Source organism: Macaca thibetana, chromosome 6 (assembly GCF_024542745.1).
Source record: "Macaca thibetana thibetana isolate TM-01 chromosome 6, ASM2454274v1, whole genome shotgun sequence".
Classification (NCBI taxonomy): Eukaryota; Metazoa; Chordata; class Mammalia; order Primates; family Cercopithecidae; genus Macaca; species Macaca thibetana.
This window is the reverse complement of record NC_065583.1, coordinates 63,522,875-63,536,354: the sequence shown is the minus strand read 5'-3', so window position 1 is coordinate 63,536,354 and position 13,480 is coordinate 63,522,875.

Sequence of the window (13,480 nt, the reverse complement as noted above, 5' to 3'; positions counted from 1 at the left end):
GTAAGGAGTTTATCAGCTGATCTCATCAGCCCCGGGAGGCAATAGATTGAGAGGCAGCAAAAAGAGTTCACCTCCACTCCCTCATCCCACATTACTCCCTAGATTATCTCATAATAGCAAGGTTTTCAATTTCATCTATATAGTGAGAACTCATATGGGTGAGGGTTCATAGCAGCAAACAATAAAACATTTAGATACTTTAAGGGAAAAATAATTATAGGTTATGTAGTAGTTACTCAAGGAATCTTCTGTGGGACCTGAGAACCAGGATTGCAGGTTGCCCAGATGCCCTAAACTACCCAGTTCGTCCATTGAAAACACTGCCCTGGCCATGTTTGTGCCTACAATGCCATCCTTGCAGCCATTCTGGGTCTCTCTCAGAGCCTCTAGAATATTGATGTCTACACTACTACCCTTGCCCGAGTAGACATCACTCAGCATTTGCCTTCTCTGTCAGGAGCCGTTGAGTAGTTTGGAATTCCCTTTATTCTTCCAGCAACCCATGCTCATTTTCCCTTTGAAGCCTTTATATCTAGAGTGATGATTAATTTTATGTGTTAGCTTGGTTGGGTCATGTGTGCCCAGATATTTGGCCAAATATCACTCTGTGTGGTTCTGCAAGGGTGTTTTTGGATGAGAGAAACAAATATTTAAGTTGGGAAACTGGGTAAAACAGATTGTTCTCCATGTGAGTGGCCTTCATTCAGTCAGTTGAAGTCCTGAATAGTAAAAATAAAATGCTGAGCCTCCCCTGAGTAAAAGAATTCCTCCTGCCTGGCATCCTCTGGACTGGGACACTGACTTTTTTCCTACCTTCAGACTAGAACTGTAACATTAGTTCTTCCAAGGTGTTGAGACTGCCAGCCTATGGATTGGAGATACATGGTTGACGCTCCTGGTTCTCAGGCCTTTGGACTTGGATTGGAACTACACCATTAGCTCTGCAGGTCTCCAGCTTGTCAATTCACCCTTCAGAGCTTAGGACTTGCCAGCCTCCATAATCAGTGAGTCAGTTTCTTATAGTAAATCTATTGTCTGTCTGTCTGTCTAATCTGTCTATCATCTATCCATCTATTCACATCCTATCAGCTCTATGTTTGTAAAGGATCCTGACTAATACCTGTACCATTTCCTCTATCTAGATTGCCTTTTTCCTTTTCTTGGCCTGACTCACTCATTTAAATCCTTCAAGTCTTAGCTCAAATATTACTTCCACAAAGAATCTGTCCCTGAACACCTTAACTAATATTTACAGCTTACGCTATGACCCTCCATCCATTTATTCTATATTTTTCAATAGAAGTTACCACTATCTGAAACCATATAACTTAATTATCTTTTAATTATATTTTCTTTAGAACCTCATTAATATTTAAGCTCCATTAGATGAGTTAGAATCAATTAGATTAGGGTTCTTCTCCATCTTGCTCATTTATGTTTTCCTATCCCTGAGAATTGTACCTGGCATAAATAGATGCCCCCAATATTTTTATGAATGAATAATTGAAGTACTCAAGAGGTCCAAAAGAGAAAATGTCTAACCCTGGTCAGCTGGCAAAGGATAAGAGAGAAGGTTTTGCTTGGTACCAACATTTGAATTAGATCTTGAAGAACAAGGAATTTTTCAGACAGGGATAGAAAGATATCAGGCAGAAAGCAACACTTGCACAGAAGTGATGAAAGGCTTGGAGTTAGCTGCATGATGAGCATCTCAGAATTGTAGGAGCAGAACAGCACATATGTGGTAGGAGTGGCACCCAAGAATCTAAAGGCAGGTGGCATTCAGATTGTCAAAGTTCACCAAATTCAGAGTTTATTTGCATGGCACTGGAAAAAAAAGTTGAAATTCTTTAAAACAGGCTGATATGTCAGACTTGTTTTAAAGCAGTGATTCTCTAAGTGTGGCCTGTGGCCTCTGGGGGTTCCTGAGACACATTTGGGAAACTGTGTCTTCACTTTGCCTGGCTTTATGTTATCTGGGGTAAAAATCTCTGATATGCATGGGTTTCAGTTAATAAGGTAACATACCAAGTGTGAGGACTATTTGTATATAGTAAATATTGACATGATGTAACCCACATGAAATTAGTTAGGGTCCTCAATAATTTTTAAGAGCATGAAAGGGATACAGATACCAAATTTTGAGAACTGTTTAAAGAAAAATATCTGGAAGAGTAACAGATGAGCACAACCTGTTTGTAAGGAAAATAGACAGGAGGCTGCTGGGACACTTCCCTTCTCCACAGAATGAAAACAAAAGTGTTAACTACTGCTCTAGGGATAAAAGGGAAAGCTAGGATTTGAGAGACTTTGAGAACACTGAATTCGTAGAAATTTATTGTTAGTGTCTGAGTTCACTATATATATTTTTTGATCCAGGGTCTCACTATATGTCTCAAGCTGGTCTTGAACTCTTGGTCTCAAGTAATCCTCCTGCCTCAGTCTCCCAAGTACCTGGGATTACAGGCATGGGCTACTGCACCCAGTATGTCTGAGTTTTTTAAGCTGGGCTCTTAGGTGGATGATCGTCAACTCAGAAAACTCTCTCTCTCTCTCTCTCTTTCTATATATATATATATACACACACACACACACACACACACACATATATATACACACACACACACTTTTTTTTTTTTTACTTCCTTCTTACAAGGTTTTCAACATTTGAGCCTAACATTATTTTTGTGATCCAGCTACTAAACTTGCTAAGGCCTCTCTTGAATGAATATTGGATTACAACACCAACTTACCTGGAAGACTCTCTTGCTGTGTGTGCCCAAGATTTTTAATCTGGTACTAATTTGAACAATTTGTATTTTTCCCCATTTTACTGGATAATTTTATTTATGTGATTATTTATACAAAGTTTCTTTAAAAACATAACTATGATTTTTAAAATATTAGAACAGTGTTTGTAAGCATATTTTGAAAGGAAAGGTTAAATTTATTGTGTGACATGAGCCAGAGAGTAATGGATCTATGGTGTTATTTTTTCCCCCAACAAAGAAAACCAGTGTTTTTGATCTGCAATCTTCAGTCTCAGCCACAGTCTGTTGCAATTGTCAGAGTATTTGTCCCAGAAGACCCTGCTCCCACGCTTCCTCTGGCCATCTGGAACAGCCTTTCTATACCTAATTGACTCCATGATTCTTTCTTTCCTATTTCAGAGCTTCCTGTTTCTGCTTTTCTATTTCTGACCTCTCACCTTCCTTCTAATAAAATAATCACACTGCTTCTCCTCTTTTCAAATGCTTAGTCATTTTTCCACTTTAATGTGGCTATTTGTAACCTTCTCAACCCTGTTCCTAGTAATAGCTTGATATGTCACCTATGAAATACTTCCTCATCAGAATCTTATGGTTTTATGTGAATTCATGGTCACTGAGTTAAACTCAGTTATAAATGATGACATGAAAAAGTAGCAATGTTACCATTTTTATAAGCCAATGTGCAAAGCATGAAGGACTAATCCTACTTTGTAATTTTAATGCACTATATAGTTTACAAGGCATGTTTATCACCAGTATCTTACTTGGAACTCTCAATAGCTCTATACAGAAGGCAAGGCAGGTATTAAAATGCTAATACTATTTCCTTCTTCATAAAAGTAAGTAAAAAATATTCTAGGGTACTTAAGGTCATATTTTTCACAGTCTCTAAGGCTCAAGATATAAGAGTCCCAATTCAGTGCTATATTCTCTAATTCATGTCACTCTCAAGAGTCTTAGAAATTGTTTACAATGGGGTGGATAAAACTATTATTTACTGTTTAGTGATATATAAGGGGCTTTTCCTTACCATTGCTAAAATGTATTATTGTTCAAAAAGCTCAGTCATTTGAATTTCTTCTTCTCATCACCCTGGTTAGGTGACCAGTCCTAAGTGGTGGTCTTCTAGTAGCTTCTAAGCACTTAATTCCAGAAGGTGAGACAGATCCTAGAACCAGACATACCAAATACTTGGAAATAGCTCAAAGAAAAATGATACAAGGAATGGTAAAATGTATGCAGGAAGAAAGACTAAAGGAGCTTGTGTATTTAATTCAATAAATAATAAGGAGCATAAGAAGAATATTATATTTGAAAGGTGCAAATATCATATTTAAGCTCATAGTTTGTAGAAATAGTATAAGTAATAAGCAAAAGTATATTTTGGTTGAGAACATAGAATTATCAAAAAATACTATTCTAAGAGAAAGTGAATGTATCACCATGAGTTATTTAAAATAAGCTAAAAAAAGAATTGGGTTTGAATCATGAATAACACCCAAATTGGTGCATCCTTCTGTCAGTTTCCTGGAAAGTGTATTTGATGAAACATTGCTTTATTGACATTTGCCTTTCTGTTCTGAACCCTTGAGACTACTGGATACACCGAAAAGGTACCTGGCCCACTCCTTTCTCTTGCTAACATCTGCTACATGAAGTTATATTAATCAAAGTTTAATTAGTGGGAAATCATATGAACTGTAAGTCAGCAAATGTTACCAAAGTCCCAATGTAAGGGGAATCTCTCTTCTTTTTCTATGAATTCTTGGGCCATTATTGTGGAACCATGTCATATCCTAGAACAAAATGTTGTCTGTGGAATTATTAAGATATTTTGAAAACATCTACTCATTAAGAATTTTAAATGAAATGAAAGAAATAGTTTTTCTATCTTGAATAAAGTTCAAGTTTTTATATTTTGTCTATGTGTTACTACCTTATTTTCTCTTCAGCTTTACTTTTGGTAGCCATAAATTGATGTTTGATTTTCTTTCTTATCCTATTCTTTCCAGATACTCAGTTAACCTCTGTTTCAGATTACATCAGGGCCTTCTTTTGTCCCTTGTAGTGACAAACCATAGTCTGCATGAATCATGACCCATGTGGCATACGAAACTAATTTTGATTGGAATGGGAGAATGATGGGATGACTTTGGGTTTCTGTGTTTACTTTTTTCCCAACAGTTTTGGTGTTGTATTTGCTGTATAAATGTATTTATGTTTTATTCCAAATTGGTTGTACTTGGTCACAGAATAATTTCATTTTGAATTTATAGGGTGTTTATTAAGTGCTATGCACATTTTAGGCACTGGAAAGAAATCAGATTCATTCCCTCCCCCGCTTCCTCCATAATAGGTCATAGTCTTCCAGTTGAGAGAGCTCCTCTCACATCAGGTTATAATTATTTATGTGTCTGAGCTAACGGTAAGTATAGTAAGCTGTAGGAAGTTATGGAATGGGACAATTAACCCCCAGAACAAGTAAGTCTTCCTTGGGGAGAGTACATTGTTTCAGTAATAGTTTCAATTTCTATAGCAATTTTTTTTTTTTGAGATGGAATCTCATTGTGTCGCCTAGGCTAGAGTGCAGCAGCACAATCTTGGCTCACTGCAACCTCCGCCTCCCAAGTTCAAGCAATTCTCCTGCCTCAGCCTCCTGAGTAGCTGGGACTACAGGCACATGCCACCACGTCCAGCTAATTTTTTTGTATTTTTTGTATTTTAGTAGAGAGGGGATTTCACCATATTGGTCAGGCTGGTCTTGAACTCATGACCTTATGATCTGCCTGCCTCAGCCTTCCAAAGTGGTAGGATTACAGGCATGAGCCACTGCACCCGGCCAACCATTTCTTATTAACAAGATATATTCTCACTTAACTATTTTAAAAATGTTTGTGGCATAGAGATTATTCATTGCTATCTGCCTTTCAGAAAGCAAACCTATAACACAATTTATGTGATTAGTTTAAGATCACATAGAGGATAAGGCAAAGAGATTTTAGTCTAGATTTCCTGCTATGGGTAATTTTTCCTCTTGCTTCATTTTTAGAAACCATTCTCTCTTGGCTTTTTCAGGTCCATAGAACTATCATAGTTAAAGATAATAGTGTGTCTCTGTGTAATTCATCTAAATAAAAACAAGTAAAATAGTATACATTTTGGACTCATACTTTTACCAGGGAGGCTACGTACAAGTTCTTTTTTAGCATTACTAGTAGGTGCATTCTAAAGATTATGCCACTTTCATTTTTTTACTTATTTAGTTTGGACTCCCTTTAAAATGGTAATCCACTTTTCTTTATGTGCACCTTGATACCGACCTCAAACAAAAAAGTGTTCTGTCCTGCAGTTCAACATATCCTCTCTGGAGTCACTAGTGAATAGGCACCGTTTTTAAATTTTTCCGTTCCGAGTAAACATGTAACCCTGAAGGCAGCCTAAAGGGAGGTTTGCTTTTGGTAGAGAATTAAGACAAATAGAGAAGCTGGTCATTATTGCCATATGCCTTGCTAGAAAAAAAATTATCAATCATTTTCCGAGTGTGTGAGTAAAACAAATATGGTTGAGACAACTGTATTTGGTATGTGTTTCTGCAAATCTTTAATTCCTGTGATGCTTTATAATGTCTCTGCTGGAGGAATAGGGCCCAAACAGTTGAGAGCTGTAACTGATTGAGCAGGAGGAAGTCTTCACTCCAAGCTTTGTAAATTCATGTTTTCAAAATTGGAGACCTGCTTTTTAATATTCCTTTTTAGGTGGCATTTTCATGTCTGAATTCTTGCTCATAATGCTCAAAGATTGCACCCTTTGGAATATTCCATTTTTCACCTTGGAACCTGTCATCCTAAACTGTCCCTGAACAGTTGAGTTCAATGTCACCCATACCCTAGAAAAGAGACTAAATAGCATTTTAACACAAGTGCTAAGCATCTGTGGCAGAATCAGGTATTTTTCAGTGGCTGACAGAATGATGCAGCTATAGAACGTCTCAGTGAAGCAGATTTGGTAGAACAGTTTCAATTATGTACCCAGAGAAAGATTTTGGGCCAAATGCAGCCTCATCAAATGTAGCTCAGTGAGTCTGAAACCAGGTGTAAATGTAGTGGAACCAGGAATTGCAGACCATGTAATTTGAAAATGTTCATCATCCAATATACTATGAAGATTATAGACAGGGGCCAGCCTTGTTAAATAAGTCACCCTCCAAAAATCTCAGTTTTGGATAAACCCAAAGAACAAATTATCACTGTTGTGCTTTGCTTAAAAAAATTAACATGCACAATATGGCCATGAAATAGAGTTATTATGACAAAATTTCATTATTTTCCATAATGTAATCAGCTGAAAAGATATAAATAAAACAGAAAATACTTTTTCTTATTTCTTTCCCTATTGTAACCTCAATTTAAAATTATTTCCTCCTATATCAAAAGATGCCTTTTCTTCAGTCATGTATTTATGTAACAGACATTTGTGAGTGCCTAATAGCTGCCTGTTTTCTATAGACGATATACCAGCACAAACATGTTGATGATGGTGAGAACGACCTATGTCAGTAGATGGTTGCCTTTTTTCGTTGGTAATGAAATGAGCTGAGTCAACTTAGTAAGTCATAAAATAACAAAGGATGTGAAAGATAGATATACCTCATCGGAGTCTGCTATTACCATAAATATCAGCTAATATCACCTTGTTCATCAGAGGAAAGTTCTTCAGAGGTGTTTTTTTTTTTTGCCTTCTATATATGTGTCTATTGTTGTGCTTTATTTTCAACACAGAAGCTAATTTTAAAATTTTCAGGCTTCAATGAGCAGATTTATTTTTTTGCCTCATGAAATAACATCACCTCACAGAGCCAATGTTTGCTAGTGTTATCATGGTTTAAATGCACAGCTGTAAGAACTGAGACCAAGCTACGAAGGAGTAATTATTATTATTATTATTTTATCTTATTTTATTATTTTATTTATTTATTTTGAGACAGTGTTTCACTCTGTCGCCCAGGCTGGAACGCAGTGGCACAATCTCGGCTCACTGCAACCTCCGCCTCCAAGCAATTCTCCTGCCTCAGCTTACCGAGTAGCTGGAATTGCAGGCGTCTGCCACTATACCCAGCTAATTTTATGTATTTTTAGTAGAGATGGGGTTCCACCATGTTGGCCAGGCTGGTCTCGAACTCCTAAGACAATGAGAAAAATATACACCTCTTCTCTCACCTCCCAAATCACAGGAAAACTGTCATAGGTGAAATTTTCCCATCATCTGTTAGAAAAATAATCTTTTACAAAGGGAACCCCTAAAGTGTAACATGTCTTAGCACTGATGGAGAGAAGGGTGGTCAGTAAAACTGCTCACTGTTCGAGCTCACCAAAATATAGCCGGACAGTCTCGGGAAATAAACACCCTCTTATATCACTAGTGGAGGTGCAAAATGATTCAATGTTTATTAGAGAAAATTTGGTGGTATCTAACAAAACTATATATTTAGTTATCTTTTTACACAGTAATTCTGCTGTTAGGAATTTATCTTAAAGATGCAGCAGCAACAATGTAAACATATATATGCATGAGTATTTCATTGCATAATTATTTCTAATTACAAAATATTGGAAACTACTTAGGCATCCCAACGTATGGATAAATATGAATAAGCATTGAATAAACTATGATACAATATATATACACAAGGGAACAATCTACAGGCAGAGAACAGCATAAAGATCTCTGCAAACAAATAAAATATGATTTCCAGAGATATGAAGTAAAATAAAGTTTAAAAAGCTTACATATATGTTTGTGTGTGTGTGTGTGTGTGTGTGTGTGTGTGTGTGTGTGTGTGTGTGTGTGTGTGTGTGTGTGTGTGTGTGTGTGTGTGTGTGTTTGTGTGTGTGTGTGTGTGTGTGTGTGTTTGTGTGTGTGTGTGTGTGTGTGTGTGTGTGTGTGTGTGTGTGTGTGTGTGTGTGTGTGTGTGTGTGTGTGTGTGTGTGTGTGTGAGAAAGAAGAGAGTAAAGGAGAGACATAATCTGGTTATTTCAAAGAGAATCCCAGGAAGGATAAACCAAAAAATAAAAAAGTTAGGTGATGTGTCAAAGGAATATGGGGTGGAATTAGACGTCTCTGAGTGTATCTTTTTTATATCTTTGAATTTGAAAGTCTCAAAATTCCAATCTTGAAAATTAAAAAAATCAATAATGAAGGAAAAGAAGAAAACAAAAACAAAAAAAACCTGACAAATTTTAATCCTGGTTGTATTTCAAGTTGAAGCTATAACTAAGCTGAAGGGAGAAAGAATGTATGAGAAGAAGATAGATAGAATCATCCAGTATTTATATGTAGAAAAGTGAAAATTATAGAGACAGAAAGTAGAATGGTGATTTCCCGGAGCTGGGTGAGACAGAGGATTGGGGAATTAATGTATAATGTGCATAGAATTTCAGTTTGGGAAAATGAAAAATTCTAGAGATGGTGATTATACGATATTGTGAATATACTTAACACTACTGAACTGTACACATAAAAATGGTTAATATTATATATTTTATGTTACATATCTTTACCAAAAATAAAAACAAAACTTATGCTATGAGAAGAAAGGAAGAGGAAGGAAGGAAGGAAGGACAAGAAAGCAGGGAGGAAGGAAGGGAGGATAAGAAGGAAGAAAGGAAGACGGAAAAACAGATAAATGAATCAATCAAAATGATTCATAATTTTGTAGTATTAGACTATATGACTTCAATCTTGGGCAGGGTAGGGTGTGATGAGAACTGCTAATGAATCTTGACTCTTTTTGGTATTCTTGTTTATTTATTGCAGTGACATAGAAAAACAACTATTAACTATTTTGCATCTATTATTGAATTGAACAAATGAGTGAGTATGTTGATTTTGTTGACAACCAGGATTTTCATTATGAAGGAAGGCACATTCAAATACAGAATGGGGAAAGCTATCCCTGTGAGTAGAAATTAAAGTATTGGCATGAACTTGTATTTGCTAAAATATATATTTTATGTGCATAATGCATATTTATGTGCACATGCAGATATATATGTATGCATATATTTAGTGTATATGTTATATATGCATGTATGCATATATTTCCTAGTCATCCCTCTGAGATAGCCAAGAAGTAAACATGCCTGCTGGCAGTGAGCATACCTGGTGCTGAGGTCTTGGGTTCTAGTTGTATTCCCCACTAAAACAAATGAGGACCCCTCAGAGAAATGGCTTACTTTATAGCTGGCACAAAGCAGGTGCAAGATGAGCCTAGAACATCGTGCGATACTACAACAAAAGCTAATGCTAAAAATATTTTTTTTTAAAGATCAAGGAGTAACACAAAAACATAGGAGCAAGCTTAAATGGCCTCTAACTGGCCAAATCTAGGACCATTTATATGCCAAAATAAATCATTAAGTACAGTAATAGATTTTAAACCATTGAAAAATAGGAATTCATCCCCATATGAATAATAAGATGAATACGCATGTACATAAATAGAGAAGAATGGAAGGTTCTTACAGTAGAATGTAAGCACTGACTGATACAGAGGAACATCATTATTTTATCATCATCAGGATAAAGATTACATCAGACAAATTATCAATGGTTGCTGTCTAGGAAAATTGTGATAATGAGAAGGATATTTTCATGATCTTTAAGTATCTCCTCACAGGTTGCTTATTAGTTGCAAGGGAAAGAAACAATAATTATTGAGTGAATAAATCTGGTAACATTGAGTGGGTGATCAAAATTAACATAACAAGGAACAGATGGTCATGTATGACACTAGACTAAGGCCCTGCAAAGGACACAACTTCATCTATAATATTTTGGCTAAGAATGCATAACCTTAATTTACTCATGAGAAAATATTTGATGAAAATAAAATGAAAAACTTATCAAAAGAAGGTGTATTCTATGTCACTTCCATAAAAGAAAGTTTATTGAATTTTTAGGGTTCTTTATTCTGGATACAAGTCCTTGGTGACATATAAAAGGTACAATTATTTTCTTCCAGCTTTTGGCTTGTTGTCCATTCATGTAACAGTGTTTTCTAAAGAATAAAACTGATAATTTTATCAAGTCAAAGTTTTTATTTTTTCACTTTTTTAATCTAAAACTGTTTTGTCTATCCCAAAATCATTTTTTCCTTTTTTTTAAAATGTTGTAGTAGTACGTTTTAAATGTATTTACTTCTGTGGTGAATTTCAAGTTAATTTTTGGATAAGTTGGGAGGGTTAGGTTAAAGTTCATTCAGAGAAGAAATTGAGGACATTTGAGAATTAGACAACAGATCATAAATTTCACAGTTCACTATGGAAAGATTTGAAGGCAAATGGTGGTTTGACTTGAATTAAAAAATATAACAGAAATATGAAAGTCAGAATCCAGCAAGTGACCACTGGATGTCTTTTATTTCCTGTGTTTAATGTGTAAACTAGGAACTAAGGCACAGTTGGTCCTGATGGTCTTTAACTGATGTTCACATGTGAGGCTATGAGCATTGAGATGTTCCAGAGTCAGTGTGTGATATCACAGATCACCTCTGCCATGCTGAAGTCCTCTTCCCTAAGCCTCCGTCATTTCTTTCACTTTCTACTCGGAAGACGTCTAGAAATGGCTTGTTTCATTATTTTTGTCATTGTGCTAGATGAATACTATGTTTATTACCTTCCCTTCCCAGAGTCAGAATGCTCCAACTACTATGAAAGGTACCAGTTTCTTATAGCCTTGCTGTAGATGTTCCATGAGTCCAAACAATGAGTTGCATGTGTTTTGAAGCTGTGGCTAACGTGGCAATTATCCTCATGCCCTCCCTCCTTTCCCACAATGTTTTCCTTGGCCCCTCACTCCATATTCTCTGGAATTTCACTCTTCAATAAAAAGTTAGCATGCCAGCTTCTGCTACAGGCTGCTTTCTAGAAAACTCAAGATAAATCAATAAGAGAAGAAAGAGAGGAGCTCAATGAGAGAGGGAAGAGAGGAGTATGATCTCAAGAGGAAAAGGAGTTCACTGAGACCCTTATTAAGTCATTTTTTAGTGGGGCCATTGATAAGCCTGGACTATGCCCTATTCAGCCAGTAGCAGCATGGAGGCTGGCTGATAACAAGTGGCACCTGGAGCATTTGAGCCCTGTGCATTCTAGTTGATCCACAGTGACAGGGAGTGGCACAAGGAGGAACATGCTAAGCTCTCTAACTGATTCCTTTCGTCATGGTTGATAGACATATGGAAGCCCACAGAAAGGATGGTAGCATTTGGAGCATCTAAGAGGACTATAGAGTCAAAATGCTTTTAGATAACCAAGGGAGACATGAAGAGATGTGTACATATCACGCATGAAATAAAAGCTCTACCCAAAGGAGTGACCAGCATATTTTGGCTACATTGGCCAGAGTTATCATTTGAATTCTTTGAAGAAGTCTATTTGCTGACATACTGAGTTTTGTAAAGGAGGACACTAAAGATATACAGTATATTTCTTAGAGTAGAAAAGTGTTTACAGATATGATAAATATATTAAATGCTAATAATTTCCCAATATATATGCTAAACATTTTACCAATATGTATTCAGCTTTTATTTTAGTTCATTAACTCTAGTAACAAAATGATGTCTAATGCTAGAAAAGTTAAGACAATTAGCTTTATGTTTCTGCAACTTCATTAAATACAGTAACATTATAATCAATTGCCTGCATTATTTTCCTATTGCTGCCAATGCATTTCTTCAAATAATAGTTTAAAGCAGCACCCATTTATTAGTTCACAGTTCTGTAGGTCACAAGTCTGAGCATGAGTTAGCTAAGTCAACTGCTTAGGGTCTCACAGGCTGAAATTAGAGTGTCAGCACATTTGTATTCCTTTTTCCCAGAGGTTCTGGGGGAAGAATCTACTTCAAAACTCATGGAGGTTTAATATGGTTTGGCTGTGTCCCCACCCAAATCTCAGCTTGAATTGTATCTCCCAGAATTCTCCCATGCTTTGGGAGGGGCCCAGGCCTGGAGGTAATTGAATCATGAGGGCTGGTCTTCCCCATGCTATTCCCATGAGAGTGAATAAGTCTTACAAGATCTGATGGGTTTATCAGGGGTTTCTGCTTTGCTTCCTCCTCATTTTCTCTTGCTGCCGCAATATAACAAATGCCTTTTGCCTCCCGCCATCATTCAGAGGCCTCGCTAGCTATGTGGAACTGTAAGTCCAATTAAACCTCTTTCTGTTCCCAGTTTTAGGTATGTCTTTATCAGCAGCATGAAAACAAACTAATACAGTAAATTGGTACCAGTAGAGTGGGGCATTGCTGAAAAGGTACCCAAAAATGTAAAACGACTTTGGAACTGGGTAACAGGCAGAGGCTGGAACAGTTTGTAGGGCTCAGAATAAGACAGGAAAATATGGGAAAGTTTGAACCACCTAGAGACTTGTTCAATGGCTTTGACAAAAATGTTGATAGTGATATCAACAATAAGGTCCAGGCTGAGGCGGTCTCAGATGGAGATAAGAAACTTGTTGGGAATTGCATCAAAGGTGATTCTTGTTATGTTTTAGCAAAGAGACTGGCGGCATTTTGCCCCTGCCGTAGAGCTTTGTGGAACTTTGAACTTGAGAGAGATGATTTAGGGTATCTGGTGGAATAAATTTCTAAGCAGCGAAGTATTCAAAAGATGACTTGGGTGCTGTTAAAAGCATTCCATTTTAAATGGGAA